Here is a 19,027-nt window from a genome sequence, read left to right as displayed (position 1 = left end):
GTGCCTATCGCTCGCTAGGGTTGGCAGGATTATTTCATATTTATGGCGGCGCCGGTGCTCCGACATATGCTATATTTGCATGGTTTTCACTGCTTATGGAGTATGCTTTATTCATGTCAAGTTTGCACTACTTACGAAGCATTCCATGGGATTCTTAATCTGTTTGTGTTTATTTTTTAAAAACTATGGGGGCTATGATTTTAGCAAGGCTACCAAGTTGCCAAAGTTTAACGTAAATAGTTTATTTTATCATTTCGCAACACAGATCCACACGTTCATACAGTAAATTACGAATGCTGAAATCCGTAAATCCCGATATTTACCCAATCATGCGTTATTTATTAATGATATTCATAATTCTGTCGGCATGAATAATATTCACAAACGTTGGTCTCATAATTCTGGACAGTCAAAATGGGATTATACGGCTTTTCTTTGTCCATATATCCATTGGATAAATGCAAAATAATCCGAATTCAAATAAATTAATTTTATGGAAAACGCGTTTGTGCAGTAGAATCACAGAAAAAAATACATGTACAGTCACCTGCAATAATATGTTACATAACGATCTTATTTGTAGAGCCATAAGAGCGTGTCAAGAATTTTTGGAATCCTCGAAGAGTAACATATTAAACATAACTTTTGACACTGACACAAATCCATATCGTTTCTAGATCTATTAATTGACGTATCTTAAAGTTCGAATCGAGCAGTTATTTGATGTACATGCAAATTAGAAGTACATTCAGCAATAAAAGTGTCATATTTTTGAAGTGACAACTTCTTTATCGCCGCGCTGTTTTGTGATGGGGAAAAAATGTTAAACTCGCGAGAGCGTAAGAGTGACATTCCATTTCCAACTGCAGCTGCAATACTGTTCATTTTACTATGGAAATTGACAGTGACAGCGACGCGTTTCCATAGTAAAATGAACAGTATTGCAGCTGCCTTTGGAAATGGAATGTCACTTTAAGACGTAAGACGGACACGTGACCTGATCGAAAAACTGTTACACTGTCATTGAGTTTTCACTTCTGCCGACACTCCCGGAGTGCAACCCGTTGTTTTTTTACAGTAACTTGTTCAAAACGATGTTCTCTCCAAGTTCAAAGTGCAATGTGCAATATCGTGCAACTTCACTGATGATTAAGAATACGGCGGCCATATTTCATAGTTAAGCGAGTACAAGTTGAACCAACGTTCCGGAACTATAAGTGAAATTATAAGTTTTAATTTTCTTAGGGCCATTTGCACCATTTAGTAACCCGGGGTTAACCGGTTAAACCTGGAGTAACCATGGTTACCAGGACGATTTGACACTGGGTTAATGGGTTAACAACTTAACCCCGGGTTAGTGGGATGGTGTAGGTGGGCCTTAAGGCCGAGCCACACCGGCTTGCGTGTGCGTGTGCGGCACACGCACACGTCACGCAATCGGTGTGTCATCTCTCATATTATAAGAATCTGTATACTAAACAACGCCGCACGCGCACGTGCACGTCACGCACACGCAGCCGGTGTGCACAGGCCTTTAATCAGAACTGACGTAAATTGATTTATTATTACTGCAACACAAAGAGTGGAATTTTGTTTTTAAACTCGGTGTAACTTTACTACCAATGATTTAAAAAGTAAAGATAGGCGTTCATATAATTTCGACAGAACATTCTCGTTTGGTGTGCATGGTTTTCATAACTCTACCTCTAACACCCCTGGAGTGACTGGAATCCATAAGCTACACTGACGGCTTACTATCAGCACAGAATAAATAAGAGTACTAGGTACCTAGAAGGTTTACTCTAACAAAACGCGTCTATTATGACACAAGGTGGCGCAAGCGCGAGCAGGCGTCCGTTCCGTAGCGGTGAGCGGCAACCAATATGGCTAGACACCAAAATTGGTGTGGGCCGCATGTACTTGCGGCGACGCGACGAAATCGCGGAGTGAACCACGCCCGCCACCAGGCGAGCCGTACGTTTGTTTGCCACCGCGGTATAAAAAAGACTCGACGTCAAGAATGACGTTTCATTCCGACGTGACGTCAGAACGTGCCGCGCGTTACAAGCCAGGTGAAATATGGCGGACGCACGATTGATAGCATATTGCTTCTGGCCAATATAGGAACTTCAAGTGTGTGGAATACATATTTTAAGGGATTTCTATTTTTTACACCGCCCTGGAGCAAACATATTCGAACTTCAAGATGCATGAAAAATTTGCTTTTAAGGATACGATATGGATCGGATATGTCAGTGTCAGAAGTGACGTTTTTGTTTGAAGAAACGTCACTTTTGACACTGACTAGATATTGTATCTAGACGTAATATTTGAGGTATCTTAATGTTCGAATCGGGCAGGATACGTTTAATAGCAGGCTCGATAGTTCTGAAAAACTTTCCATTTTTCCCGGTATTTTATGAGCGCGTACTGCGTAGCGGTGTTGAAAACTCCAACGCTACAAGCGCTACGCGACCACTACGCTCGTAGAGCTTCTACGTGCTACGCCGGCTTTGTGAAAATGAGAGTCTGTATTCACTCAATGTTAAAAGTCAGATTCAATCTAGATATGTGTGTTTCTTTCTAACAAAATGTAGCTTACACGTGTGCAACTGAAAGGCATGATGCAATGTTTAATATTCAACTCAATTTTAGCGATACGAGAATATAGTCAAAGTTCATTTTGAAGCGCCCGAACGTGCCCAGGGGACAATTCGTATAATCGAAACTATAGTTCGTCAATTAATCGGCGACCAATCGATTGCAAGTGCTCTCATCGGAATCAATTATTCGGACATTAATCGACAATGCTCGATCAAACGATTCATTTGATTACGATCGAGTATTTATTCGATTTCCGATTCGATGTGATGGAATCATTTGGGGCTGTTTTGAACTATGAAGGTTGCAACTAGTTTTGATGTTGATTTTTGATTTTAATGCATCTCGCCTGATTATTGTATTCATTATCATTTATTTAATCATAAAGGAAGACTCACGCTAGACCGGGCCGGGGCCGGGCCGGAACTTCCGGCGTTTAATTTTCTATGGAAAGCACCACATGATCACCGATCAGCTGTCATAGAAAATTACACGTCGGACGCCTCACTTTATCGACACGTTACTGCATGAAAATCCGTATTTTTTGAGTTTATCGCGAACATACATACACACAAACAGACAGACGCAGCAGGGTAATTTGGGTGTAGTAATATCGAATTATGTCCAGCAAAAAAAAAACCGCAGTCTATTTATTACTTATACTAAAAATAAATCTTGTAAAGTACTAAAATCAGTCTTCCTTTTACAAATATAAATAAATGTATAAATAAGCAAGTAACTATAACAAAACTTATGATGATGATGATGATCCTTCCGGCCGATTTCGACCATGGCGACCACTTCGACTCCTAGTTAGCTCGGCGCTCGTGCGCCTATTATAAAAAAACTATTATTAAAATTACGTATAAACTATATAAATTAAATCTTCCTTACCTTCCAGTACGTATATTTTCAGCCTTTCATGGCCCATCTTATTACATACTCCACGTAGCAAATAAATTAAAATACCACACGTAAAATGCTAAACCATACACAATAGGCGTTTACTGCTTTTCAATTTGTGACCTTGTGTTAAGAGCAAAAAGGTTTATTTTGGAGGTTCAGGTGTAAAATCGATAATGTTTGGGCTCATCAAAGGCCGTTCGTCCATGTGTATTACGTACACTTTGCCGCCAGTACTTATTTTTAATGCCACTAAGTGCTACGGGTTACGCTCGTAGCGCGTAGTCATGTCTTCGCCTTATGGAGCGCGTAGTCGCTACGAACAGTGTACCCGGCAATCGGGTTTTTGGCGCTGAATGTGACGGCTACTCTTCGGCGCGCGGCGTCCCTTGGAGTGGCCGGCGTTGGCCCATCTTGTAGAGCAGCCATGAAACCAAGATCCATAACAAGTGCGTTTCCGAGATCTATACTTACTTTTTACCCCGGTAGCAAAAAAGCGTACGGCTTGCCTGATGGTATAGTCAGACCGTAAAAAGTCTGCAGCAATTTTGATAGCCCACGCAGCGCAAGTGTAATTTTAAACGTCAAACTTGTATGAAATTATGACGTATACATAACACTTACACTGCGTAGGCTATCAAATCCGCTGCAGACTTATTGGTGCGACTATAATAACCGCGCGCGTTTATTTAAGGTGACGGTAGGATGTCAACTACAGCTGCTGTTGTTGTGTCAGCCCTTAAACGTCACCTTTATAGGTACATGCACAGAATAAGTAATACCGTACAGATAGGACACTTCCTACAAAACCGAAGTTTGACAGCGATTCAGGGTCGAATCATGATATCCCTTTTAACCTTATGGGTTGTCAAAATTCAAGTAATTATCTTATCTGTGGTCGTGCACGCAAAGGGACGTCAAGATGTGTCAACCCTAATAATTGCTAGGGCAATGCTGAGCCGAACGGAGCTGAGTGTGTTCCCACTGGTACAAGTTGGTACAAGGGAACTGTGTTGACAGCTTAAGACTCAAAAGGCCTCACAGCCAAAACATAACCCGGCAACCTTCAAATCAAGAGTGAACAGGCACCTTCTGGGCGAGCTCGCTCCATCGTAGGCCACGTCTACGCCTCGGCTAGTCTGTGGCCATGAGTAAGCCCATTCATAATAAAAAAAAAAAACAGTATTTTGGGACCTCTAGGAACCTTCTACCATGAAATGGAAACCTCTTCCTTATTGTTAAATCAGTAAACAACCCTGTTTCCACTAAATTACTTATATCCAAAGTTATATTCGGCCCATTCACAAAAACCCGAAATGTGCGTAAACCCAACCCTAAGGGCCCCCCCACATCTGGCGTCTTTCGAGCGTCGGCGTCTACAATTCTATGGCCGACGTCGACGCAACGTCGACGCAGCGTCGACGCAACTGCGCAACGACGTCATTTTCCATAGCGCTGGACCGACGCCGACAGACGCCGACGCTCGAAAGACGCCAGATGTGGGGGGTCACTAACAGATAAGCCCAATGCATTCCTCTCACGTTCACATTACGCGATTCGGGAAATGAATTAGAGATTAACTAGATACGATATGGTAAAGATATGTGACGTCCCATGGGTAAAGATACCTTATGGCGGTTGGCGCTTACGCTATTATTAACGCCGCTCCAATATTATTGCAGCGCTATGCGTAAGCACCAGCCGCCATAAGAACGTCACATATCTTTACTATTTCATATCTAGTGAATCTCTAACCCCTTTCCCGAATCGCGGCGCCAGCCGCCATAAGGTGCCGTGGAACGTCACATATCTTTACTAATTCGTATCTAGTTAATATCTAATTCAATTCCCGAATCGAGCCGTAACACCCTTCGAAAACTTAACCAACTTATTCCCTTTTTCATTTGGACAATCACTACACCGGACAGCAGGCATATAATTAAAAAAAACTCTTAACTCGTTCTAATAAGGTGTATTTTAGCTTGTGTTGTGGTTTAGTGCGCTCTGGGGGTTTGGTTCGGTTTTGTCGATATATCAAAGCGTGAGTCGTGTGTGTAGTGCCAGTTTATTGCTGGTATTGTTACAGTTTCAAAATGGTGAATAGAATCAGGCGTTACTTTGCGGAAATCCATATTAATCAAAACCAAAATATTACTAAAATATTATTAAGTAAGTATAACGGGTTAGCACTGATTGACTAGCACGTTATCGTTTACCCGGATTAGCAAAGTAATATTTTGGTTTTGTTCAAAATGGTATCTATGGGCCCGATTCGGATTTTGAAATACACACCTATTAGACATCTTTTAGACATCACCAAGATACGATAACGATATGTTTAAGATCTAACCTGTCGAATTTGACATTTGCGCGATTCTGGAGATACTCTTGAATGATTTCCACAGGATTTGACTTAGAGATCCAATTCACATCTAATAGATATCTTACCTTTAGATATAAAGTAAAAGTGACATAAAGAAGCATAGTTATTTTGCCTACTGTTTTATGTTACAACAGCTTCGATACGTTTATTTTCGATTATTGTTTATCGAAGGTACATAATGGTACATAACTCGTTGTAGTCTCCAAGCAATCGCGCGTTTTCTTATAAATCATTCCCTAAGGAATTGGAATGGAATAGGGGAAAAAGTACTCGTACGAAAGTTCGTCAAAATCTGATATTTTGTTCGACGATGAGAACTCCCGTATTTTTGAAAGAAAACTGAAAGAAGAAGGATGATATTTAAGCAAATTAAAGTCTCTGTTATACCTAGTTAGTAAAAACTGTGTTGTTTTGAATTTAGGCAAAATAAATTCACTAGCCTGAGAAAATAACTAGCGATAGCTACTAGTTAATTTGGAATTGTATAGCCGACGGCCATATCCGATATCAATTGTCGGCGCTAACCAGCTTAATCGTATCGCGAGAAACCTCACGACCGCATTCATCATCATCATCATCGTATAGTAGTCCACTGCTGGACATAGCCCTCCCCTAAAGAGCGCCATAGCGCCCTTGTCTTCAGCTTGCCGCATCCAGCATCTGCCTGCAGTCTTTCGCAGATCGTCATCCCACCTGGTCGGAGGGCTTCCTACACTACGTTTGCAGAGTCGCGGTCTCCACTCAAGAATACGTTTAACCCAGCGGTTCTCGGTTCTTCGACCACGAGCACATTCGGACTGTCAAAATATTCGATAAGTATCACAGTTATATTGCCCTCCATTCAGAACTAACCTCAAGAGGAAATAAAACACATCAGTTAATGTCATTCTGATATCAGTGTATCTACGTTCGAATTGGCCTGTTACTTAGGTTTTAAAATCTCAACTTGATTGTTCAGCGGTGGTGGCCGAGTGGATATGACGTCCGACTTTCAATCCGGAGATCGCGGGTTCAAATACTTCAAATCTTTGGTACGCCAATGAGTTTTTCGGAACTTATGTACAAAACATCATTTGATATTTGCCACTCGGTAAAGGAAAACATCGTGAGGAAACCTGCATACATCTGCGAAGAAATTCAAAGGTATATATGAAGTCCCCAATCCGCATTGGGCTAGCGTGGGGACTATAGCCCAAGCCCTCTCGCGCATGCGAGGAAACCTGTGCCCAGCAGTGGTATATAGGCTGAATTATTATTGTTTATTCTTTGACACGACTCCCAGCGTATGTCACGGATATCCAAATCAACTTACATTGTGTCACGTCAAAGCCTGTGCAAAGTTAGACTTTAGTTGCCCAAAATGCAGCCATTTCACAAATGCAGCGCGAAAACAACACGTCACACACGTATTTCGAGTTGTTTTGATACATGGAAGTTTAAAATTGGACCCGCTGGGGCGGAAGCCGGGACGCTCGCAGGTGCAGTCCGCTCTGCAGGGCATAGCGGGAAAGTAACGGTTTTTTACCTAGTATTTACTTGGTACAAAATACTTTCAAGTATATTTGTATTCTCATAGAAATATAGTTTCTCATAGAAAATAATCTAAACATCACCCGATGTAAGGATTAGTAGTCCTTACATCGGGTGATGTTGAGATAATTTTCTACCACCTATTAACCGCAAATGAAATTGTTGCTCCAAATTACTATGTATTTAAAACCGAGTATTATAATACGAGTATAACAGGTATATTTCCCACGGACCTACACCTACTGCAGTAGTGAATGTTTTATGAATGAACGCGTGTATTCATTGGGACGCGTGCATGCAGACGGCATTACAGCGTGAAGTGAGACTAATTCGTTTAATACAAAATGAATATTGCTAAATCTCATAGAAAATAATCTCAACATCACCCATGAAAGAAGCACATATTAACTACAAACGAAATTGTTGTTTCAACCTGCTATGTATTTAAAACCGAGTATTTTAACAGGTATATTTCCCCCGTACCTACACATACTGCAGTAGTGAATGTTTTATGAATGAACGCGTGTATTCATTGAGGACGCGTGCAGACGGCATTACAGCGTGAAGTGAGACTAATTCGTTTCATACAAAATGAATATTGCTAAATCTCATAGAAAATAATCTTAACATCACCCACGAAAGAAGCACATATTAACCGCAAATGAAATTGTTGTTTCAACCTGCTATGTATTTAAAACCGAGTATTTTAACAGGTATATTTCCCCCGTACCTACATATACTGCAGTAGTGAATGTTTTATGAATGAACGCGTGTATTCATTGAGGACGCGTGCAGACGGCATTACAGCGTGAAGTGAGACTAATTCGTTTAAAAGGCAGCGAATGGATGCAGCCTAATTGTTAAAGGTTCATTTTTATACCGGGTGTGGCCTGTAATATGAGCAAAAAAATTTACTGTAGGCTGTACTCCTCATGCTGATCAACATTTGTTCAGCGACTTTTGAAAATAATCAAGTGTCTGCCCGCGACTTCGTCTGCGTAGAATTAGTAAATTATGTAAATGTTAATATATTTTTCCTTTTTTTATTGCGGAACGTACCACATTATTATTACAATCTATAAATTATTTACAATTTATAGATAGTATATTATGTAGGTACTGACTAAATAATCCACTTCAATATTTAGTCAATTAAATCCCCATTTTCACTCTCTTAAGGAATTATTTCGCGATAAAAACTGGTTCCACCCTCATTACCCTCTTAGGGATGATTTCGATTGTGTAGGTAGAGATCCATGAGTTACGGCATATTATTAGTAATTCGTAATAAATTAAGTACCTGCTTACTGATTTTTAATATGTCTGTATTCCTTATTACATCTTAAAGAAAAAATGGAGTACCTAACTATTTTAGAGTTAGAGCAAAAAAAGTCTGCAGAGATTTTGATAGCCCACGCAGTGCAAGTGTTATTTACACGTCATAGTTTCATAGGAGTTTGTCGTTTATGACACTTGCACTGCGTGGGCTATCAAAATCGCTGCAGACTTTTCTCGGTCTAACTCTATAGCGTACAATTTTAATTAGTCTTTCGGCACTAATAGCGAAAAATAAATTCAATCTACTTCACAGCAGTATTGAAAAATATCCAACACCTAAATGAAATAATAAGGAGCTTGCGGCAAATATTGGTCCGACCATCGTTAGAGTCCGCTAGTGTCATAATAGAACACAACCCACCAATTTCAGAAGACCCTCTTCTAACCTGACAGTACTTTTAAAGAGAGGTCTTGCAAGATGGTTTGCTAAAGTCGAGTCCAGTTTATAAAGACCCATCCTTGCCCTGTAGTTAAGGGAGCAGTAGAAAGTGTTCATAGGTCTTCAAAGCTGGTTCAGTTAAAACGGTTATCATGGACATTAACCGGTAAATACCGGTTAGTGTTGTAATGAAGGAAGCGCTAATGTGGATTTGGGTTTTTTATTGTGGGTTCGGGGTGGTGCTTGAGGTAAATGTTGAGTTTAAAGTACTTGGGTATTTAGGTGTGTTATCTTTCTGTTTGGGCGTTTATGTTTTTGTATATGTATTCGTAAACATTATATAGGTATAGGTATGTATGTATACGCAATATTCAAGGATAGACAAATACAATAGAATAGATGGATGAATGGGTTGTTTTCATATTTGGAACTGTATTGAATAGGATCTGAATACAGATTTTCATTTTATTAGATCAAACGTTGTGAACATTTCTCGTTTTTTTAATAGACTAGAAATTTGTTTGTTCCTTCAAGCTGTTCCGACGTTATTTCTAATACATGCAATAGAATATCGTCCGATGGTATATTAAATGGTTATACAGCGTGGGCTATAATTAAATTATACTAAAATATAAACATACATTACACTATAATAACATGTTTCCATTCTAATAAAAACTTTTTTTTGTTACAGGTACGTTTTCCTATTATCTATTTACTAGTTAAGGCTGAATCTCCAACTATTTGTACGTACAACACACAATTACACCAAAACACAAGAAAATTCGTCATTTAATTCTCTTCTATTCGTCCATCGTAATAGAATTTACGATAAAAGGTCCGTGAAATAAAATAAAGCGCCTGCTCTATTAAAAAAGCAATTATTCCGATCCGAATGTTCGCAATAAACCTCGTTACTCGCGTATCGCTGGTTGACTGGCAGAGATTACTAGGTGTTAAGGCCTATTATGCTTTATCAATGACGTAAGCCAAGAATTATGGGGTGTTGCACAGTTATTATTGTCGTACGTTGACTTAGAAAATGGCGGTTTGCGTAATAATGTAATATTTTTTATTTATCAGGCATTTTAGTGTGACTTTAAATTCGTAATATGTACAGAAATATCTAGACACAAATTGTTGACAGATCTAACGGGTTTATATTAGTTAAAACTCTAGAATGTAAAAAATGCTTAATCTTCTATTGTGGAAAAATGAATATAATGTATGACAAGCAAAAAAAAACAAAAGAAAAAGAAGCTGCGTTAACTTTTTCTATATAGTAAGCTGCCAGCTGCCAGCCTCCGCAGAGTTGTAATTCAGCCTTCTTGCGAACACCTATAAAAAGTTAGTTTGTTTGTTTGTTTTTTTTTTGTGTTAAATTTTATGTATTCGTTTATCGTAAAAATTATTAAACATCTTATTTTATTAATTAGAGTTTTTACAACTATAAAACCCGTTACACCCGTGAACACAAATCTTACGCTACGTCTTACGTAGGCGAACAACGCGCGAACGCGGCGCGGCGCGGCGCGGCGAAAGCGGCCGCCGCCGCGCCGCGCCGCGCCGCGCCGCCTGACATTCGCGTGCAAATCGCGCCGCACCGCGTTCGCAACGAGATCGCTTACGTAGGACACTTCTATGGGCATCAAAGGATTGATTTCGCCGCGCCGCGCCGCGCCGCGTTCGCGCGTTGTTCGCCTACGTAAGACGTAGCGTTAATTGAAACTGGACCGTGTAAGCAACATTATTTGAACCGCTCCAGTGCCACTAGACAGACGAACGTCGAGAGCAGGCGGTAAACCGCAGAGCTAACGCTTTCATTGCGCTGGAATATGTGATACTTACAATGAATAAGCATTAATTTAGAATTTAAAATATAATTTTTCTCACTTTTGATACATACTAGCGACCCGCCCCGGCTTCGCACTAGTACGTTTACCTTACCTACCCTGCGCCATGATTGGTAGACCGTAGAACTATTTAAGTACATTGTAATTATAATCGTATGTTCAAATATGTAATTTTATTTTAACCTAGCCTCTCCGTAAACTTACGATAATAGTTATTTGTTTTACAAGGGGGCAAAGTTGTTGTTTAATCGCTCGTGCTAATTTTGATACCCGAGCAAGCGAAAAATTCAAAAATTGAAACACGAGCGCAGCGAGTGGATCGAAAAATTGAATCTTGAGCGTTGCGAGGATTTCAAAGTACGAGGGCTAAACAAAATTTGCCCCCGAGTGAAAAACACAATTTTTCACCACACCAACCCGAAGCAAATATTAAATGTAAGATATCAAACAAAATCAAACCAAATAAAATCGAAATTAATGTTATTAAATATTTATCATCCAAAATCATCATTTAAAAGTCAATTCTACCAGCAAACATAAGAAAACAACTCAGAACTTGCATTTGATTACTTTGTCCAACATGTGAATAAAATGCAACTTTGGTATCAGTTTTTGAAGTGAAAAGTAAGCCTTTCCGGGCTGGTGTGGTGAAAAAGAAATTGCATTTCAAAGTCTATCCAATAGGAATCGAATCGTTTTAGTGCTCGGGTCTGCTCAAGTGCCCTACACTGCCATGATTGGTAGACCGCAGTTGCGCTGTGATTGCGTTCGCGGTTCTAATGTAAGTTTAGTGGGAAGTGCGAGTGGGTACTAAGATACGGCACGGCAGGATTTAAATCGTCTGTAATCGTAGTTCGTTATAATTATGATTGGAAGTAAAATATGACGGTTGTTTACGAATATACCAGAAATAGCACCGGCAGTCCGGCAGCTGGTATAATTTAGCGATTAATCAGTCGACCGTGCTTGGTGCGGTTATGTAGCATAATTTCTAAAATCAAATTTATTAACTACGAAATTCAAAATGTCTAATGTACAGTCACCTGCAATAATATGTTACTCTTCGAAGGCCGCAAAAATATGTGACACGCTCTTATGGTTCTACAAATAAGATCGAGTCAGATATTTTTGCGGCCTTCGTCGAGTAACATATCATTGCAGGTTACTGTACGAAATTCCTAAAGATGCATGGTTAGTTAGGTTAATTACCCTATTTTTAAATGTCTAAAGTACAATACTGCTCACTAGCAGAAATACTAACGACTTTTTTCCTACGTTTAGTTGACCATGTTTAAAATGTAATATAAATTGCGAAATTAACCTTTGGTGCAACCCGCTCTTAGAGCCGACTAATGTTTTCTAATAATAATTGTTCGTAAACAGAACTAATTTTGATTTATTCTCATCCAGCCGGCGTATTATGGATAGCTTTATCCATCTTTATCCAGGTGATAAAATAACTGTCACTGTTTAACACCGTGGGATAGAAAGTGACGGACACCGTTTTATCACGCTGTCACGTAGACAAGAACGACCATCATATCCGTACTGAATCAGTTGTTTTATCTCACGCTTTCGATTATAGTAAGAATTATCTACTTATTAGCACACTGGCCGGTTACCTACTCTCAAGTCCTAATCGTAAATGGAACGCCTTAGCTCAGCGGTCCACCACAGTCTAGTGGCTCTTCAATGGACGGGATAAACGTTGCTTTCCGAATGGCGTGAACTTTTCGATCGTCAAATGTCTACAAATATTTTAAGTGACAGCTCCTCCATATAAAAATGAACTGTCATAGGGACCATAATTCGATGCGTGAGGTATGATAAAATTATCTACCACACTGGCTAGTAGATTCTTAATTCCTAATCGTAAATAGAACGCTTTAGCTCATCGGTCGACCACAGTCTAGTGGCTCCTCAATGGACGGGATAAACCCCAATAACCCCATTGCCTGAGTGGCGTGAACTTTTCGATCGTAAACTGCAGTAGAAGTGTGAAAAATGTTGACTTATTTGTTAAGAGTAGGTATGAAGGTATTTTTTTAAGGTTATAGAGGTACTTGATGGTAAAGGTCTAAAAACGTAGACTTTCAAAGTAAAAGTAGCAGCCACTACGTCATGTACGGTCCAATGATATATTTTGTTCCATACGACAAAATTTCAATACCTACTTGATTGTACTGTCAGCCGACAATTACTATCAATTGTACTAAGAATCTACCGTGTATTACTTTTAGTATTTATAACCAATATTTCCTAAACAATTTATATGCATATTTACATGTTAAACGTCACACTACACTACAAACAGTTAAACACTCCTATGAATATTCTTACGGCAAATACTCGTAATGCATGTTTGAGCAAACAACTCTCCGACTTCGGGCCCGGGAGAGTAATCCGCTTGTAGAAAGAAGTTTCTTACTTTCTGCTGTTCTGGAAAGTTAGCACGAACTGAAATATCAAAACATTTTGAGGGTTAATTGGAATGTATAAAAATTCCAAGAACTAAGAGTAAGACTAAGACAACTCAGCAGTCCACAACCAGTCAGACAACGTCATAATTTCACAAAAGTTTCACGATTAAAATAAGACTTGCACGTCTGTGCTTTAAAATTCGCTGCCGACTTATCTTGGTCTGCCTAGATCTCGCGTCGTATGATGGTCCTTATGACAGCTTTTTCAAGTCTTTTTTAGTTGGGTTTAATTTAAAAACTAATTGTATAATTTTTCGTTTTACCGTATTTTTATAGAGCTTTTAGTTAGGTACATGTCCAGATGTCCAAATCACTCGCTACACATTTACTCTTTGTGACTCAAAAGCAAATTCTATAATGAAGCATGCAGCGTAAAAATCCCAAGAATTTATAGAGACATTGAACGTTTGAAGCCTTTGTATTAAAATTTCAGAGACAGAGAAAAGAAATGTAAAACAGATTTACACTTCTTTGTAACACGAGACAGAAAAGTTCACTTCAGTATAATCCAATCCTGCAAAATCTTTGTTGTTAACGGATACGTCAAAGAAAACTAAACGCGATGAAAAATAACCCTTTTTCTGAACCTGGAATCCTGCTACAAGACTTCTTAAATTTAGTCTCTTCTTTACAATCTTTTACGTTAAAGCAATGCAAAATGACCTTTAACGGTTTTAACTTAAGAGCGATTGAAGCAGCATATATTTTTGTACCTTGGTACCTTGCACGCCTTGGTTTAGCGAAAGATATGGCATTGTAAAGGCGAGAAATGACACAATATTGTCCTTTTGAGAGTGTACCAGGAATAATGTGGAATGTGTAGAGAAAATGCCAGATTTTGCATACAGAGTGGATCCTTTCTACTTCAGAGAAGGGAGGTAAAATTTTCTATCCGTCGAAGCTTTCAGAGTCCGATTCCCAACGGGTTTTGTGTCTTAATGTATTTTAGGGGGTACTTTTTGGAAAATTTTACGGCAAAAACTCTTGGGTTGGTTTTGGCATTCGTTTATACGAATTATACGCTTATTATTATTATACGCCGCTTGTAACTTTCACGATTTTTACTAGGACTGGATTTAATTCGTATTTTTGGGATTTTTTAAGTAGGGAACTACGTTACTTAATAGGTAGGGAAACATTAAATAATCATATTTTTCGGAGGTCATTTTTAAACTTAATTACCATCCGACAAGCAAAATTTTAATTTCAGATCAATTGTGATAAAAGGTAAAAACCCACACGATGGTCATATCTTCCGCCGCAAGTTTCGCGCGACGCTCCATATCTTTTGTTCCCTTCTAATTTCCTGGCTTTACGCCTCTTAACATATCACAAGTATGAGAATGTAGAACTATTTCAGCTATTTTGAAATGACATTGCTACAAAGTTGCTCCGAGCTTTATCCAAGAGAACCAAAGTTCCTTAACCCCCATCAAATGTCTTTATAATGCAAATGCCTCACACTCAGACGTAGAAGATTTAATTTGCCAAGTGTAGTGAAAGCGAAATGGGATATGATAATACACTTGCCAGACGAAACATTTCTGACAGTTTTAGTTAAAAGATTTTTCAACTATAAAGTTGGTTCTCTTTGACTTGATGTTGAGAATGAAACTACACAGCGAGAGTAAAATGTTTTATATTAAATGATATTATGGTACATTTACCTTTCCTGTTGTTTTCATGGAGGATTTTACAAACAGCGCAGCGTTACCTAATACTGATGCAGTATTGCTGTGCAGATATTGCTGTGTAGTATATTACTGCAGGAAATGATATTGACGGGAATAGTACATTTCGATGCTAGTGCGGAAGGTATGTCATTACTTCACGAGTACCGAGATATCTTGCCACGAGCCGCAGGCGAGTGGCAAGACTCGGGACGAGTGAAGAATGACATTTCCGCACGTGTATTGAACGACGTTTTTTAATACAGTTGCGAAAAAATAAGAAAAACATTGTTAATCGTACACTAAACAAAAGTGGTAACAGTGACAGCTCGGTTAGACGTCGTCTTTAAGTATATTATATCTATGGGCGTTTGGCAGCTATTCCGTTCCATTCAGTCAACTTATTAAGAACGGAATTTTCAATATTGAATATTAAAAAATAAACGTGTTATAATGATGAAGAGGTAAGTAATTAAATATGAAATATGTAATATTTTTCGTATTCTTACATTAACGGTAGGTTTTTATGCTGATTACGACGTTTAAAGGAAACTAATATTAACACTCATCAATAAGTAGTCGTGAATTGGAACAAGTATAAATTTAAAAAAATTGGAAAAGTAAAAAGCACTAGTTCGAGATAACCAACTTTCCGCACGCTAAACAGCTACGTAAAGTAGCACTTTTTGAGCAACTGTATTAAAAATTATCTTAAATATCCACATACATGACCACAGTCATGAGCTACACCGCCACTCACGTTAAATATTTGTATGCCTCATATGGCCAAAAGTGGAGCACTTAATTATATGTATGTAACACCTGCTTGTAACATTACCTGCTTTTCGACAAATAAATGAATTGATTGATTGATTGATTGACATACGGAAATTTAAGATATGTAGGAAACTTTAAAAAATCATTTTTAGTTCCTTAAATATGTACCTCATATCCTGTAGATGCCACTATAAAGACCCATGTATGTATATTTTCGTCGTGTGTTCCACTCCACTTAGCGTTCAAACTAAATCTATCTTACGACCTGTATTTACATTTTTTCCAATGATTAGTGTTAAGTGCGAGTACATATACGAGTATTTGCAACTAGAGTAAGTAAAATAAACGAACTCGCCATTAACACGAATCAATGTGTAAACATTCTATTGTATAAAATTGACTTGATAAGCCCAGAACACCGAATTCCGAGACACGGCCATTTGACATTTGATTGGGGTAAGCAAATGAAATTTGAAAACGACGCCCGAAGGTCGTGATCCGTCAGGAGTGGTCAGCCATTAATTTCACTGACAGCGGCCATTAGAGTGTGGCGAGTGATTTATATACTGCCTACGATATTTTGAATGCTCAAGAAATTGACATTTTACTAGCTTAAATCGCTCTGAGAATTGTGTACCTGCTAATTATAAACAAACCCCAGGAGTACGGGATTAATGACACAAATAAACTTTTAATGTTATATGTTAAGTCAAATTTGGCAATGTAGTGAGGTAAGCAGTGTCACCCAATGTATGGGACGTGCAAATTTTGGTATCGGATGAATTCACTTGGCACAGATGTAGTATACGTAAAGCTAAGCCCGGTAGCCAAACGCCACCCCCTGGTGGGTAAGCAGGGGGGCATCCAAAGTTACACGCTGCATATCGGCTTCTATTTACCCACCACCTCGAGTTTGGTATCATTTCCAGATAAATCGGGCATAAGGAATTCATTTTTGAGACATTTAATGTACAGTTTAATAGAAAAAAATCAAAATAGGTTTGCAATTTTTTATTCAATTATTAATATTATCAGCCGAAACTACAATTGCTAGAAAGTTGAAATTTGCACACCAGGATACATTTATAATGTGTACAAGAGATAGGAGCCATTTTGAAAAATTCAACCCCTAAGGGGGTTAAAAAGGGGACGAAAGCTTATATGGAGTTCATGTTTTATTTTAAGCTAGGAATTTCAAACTTCGTTAAAAGATATATTATTAAAATACAAGAAAACTAATTTCAGCGTTATTGAAAATTTATCCCCTAAGGTGGTGAAATAGGGGTTGAAAATTTGCAAGGAGATCAAAATTTTTTTCGAGTGTGGGGCTTGAAACTTTTTATATGCGCATATTATTAGAATACACGAAAAGTTATTTCAGCGTTTTTAAAAATTCATCCTCTAAGGGGGTTAAAAAGGAGTTCAAAGATTGAATCCATTACAAATTACTTTGACTGCCCCCCTGCCTACCTGCCAGGGGGTGGCGGATGTCTACCGGGCTCAATTAGTTTAGCTTTACGTATATTACATCTGTGCTAAGTGAATTCATCCGATACCAAAATTTGCACCTTATGACACTACTTCCCGGTCTAATGGCAAAGTGTCATGAGACAATGGCCATTTATTTTGTACCTAGTATTTAAATTTTCTTCTTCAGATTATACAATCTTATGAATTTGAGAAAGATATCTGTGATAATGATAATGATAGCCACAAAAACTCCTAACAAGAAAGTGAAATCTTGTGCTTGCTACTGATTGAATGATTAAAGGATTGTAATCATGGTAATGAAATTGGTAAGACTAATTAGTTAACCTTAGTTAATTACAAATACCGACACATTATCAAGGATAATTACTAAATACACATACTCGTACTTGGTCATTTTCAAATGTAAAGAATGTAACGAAGGACCGTTTTGTAAAACCTGCATAAATAAAAACCGGGCAAGTGCGAGTCGGACTCGCCCACGGAGGGTTCCGTAGTTTTTTAGTATTTGTTATTATAGCGGCAACAGAAATACATCATCTGTGAAATTTCAATTGTCTAGCCATCACGGTTCATGAGCTACAGCCTGGTGACAGACAGTGAAGTCTTAGTAATAGGGTGCCGTTTTTACCCTTTGGGTACGGAACCCTAAACAAAGTCAGTCCTTACAAACGCGAATATTTTCAAGCTCATTCCAGCTCACGAGGTACAGGAGGTTATGTATTGCACATTTTTTGTCATCCGTTTGTATTCCCTAGGTTTCATCCACGTAGAAATCGATAAAAAATTCGTTAATTAATTTAAAAAACCCGGCCAAGTGCGAGTCGGACTCTCGTTTCTAGTGTTCCATACATAAGTCCGACACACGCTTGACTGCACATTTCTAATAGATTTTCCTGTCTATAGGTAAAGAATTATTTTGAGTATTTTTTTCAAAATTTTAGGCCCATTAGTTACGGAGATAAAGGGCGGGGGGGGGGGGGGGGGGTTAGGTTAGTCTTTTTTTGGCCATTTTCTTAAATAACTTTGAACCTGTGTTTTTTATAATTATAAGAAAAACATGTCCATCTTTGGGTCACTAATTTACATATGGGTACCAAATTTCAACTTAATTGGTCCAGTTCCGAGAAAATAGGCTGTGACAGACGGACAGACAGACAGACGCACGAGTGATCCTATAAAGGTTCCGTTTTTTCCTTTTGAGGTACGGAACCCAATCCGGCTATACGGTTTAAGCTGTGCGTTGTCTGACAGTAGGTATCTAAGAACCTATCTGAACTGTTACATAATTAAATCAAAACAATAATATTGCTTTGTACGCGATTAATAACGCTTTAGTCAATTAACATGTAAAAGTTAACTCTTTATATTTACAATGTCTTTTGTGTGTCTCATATGTTGTGTATAATGTAGTGGCCAAATCTGATAACTGATCATTATGGTGTGGCATTAAAAAAATTCAAATTCAAATTATAAAATGACATTTCATATTAGTATCAAAATGTATGGGCCCCAATTTCACATCGGTGACAGGTGCGACGAATTGTCTAATCACTATTGCTGACGTCACAGGCATCCATGGGCTACGATTACCACTTACCATCGGGCGGGCCGTATTCCTGTTT

The 19,027-nt window shown here is 38.5% G+C and overlaps 1 protein-coding gene across 1 annotated transcript in view; it reads left to right on the top strand.

Annotated features, from left to right (window-relative positions):
- Positions 1-19,027, top strand: part of LOC134679907 (syndecan) — a 572,242-nt gene that overhangs the window by 238,440 nt on the left and 314,775 nt on the right. The window lies entirely within an intron of this gene.

Source organism: Cydia fagiglandana, chromosome 3 (genome assembly GCF_963556715.1).
Source record: "Cydia fagiglandana chromosome 3, ilCydFagi1.1, whole genome shotgun sequence".
NCBI lineage: Eukaryota > Metazoa > Arthropoda > Insecta > Lepidoptera > Tortricidae > Cydia > Cydia fagiglandana.
Note: the sequence above shows the minus strand (reverse complement) of the source record. Positions and strands in the feature narration are given on the sequence as shown.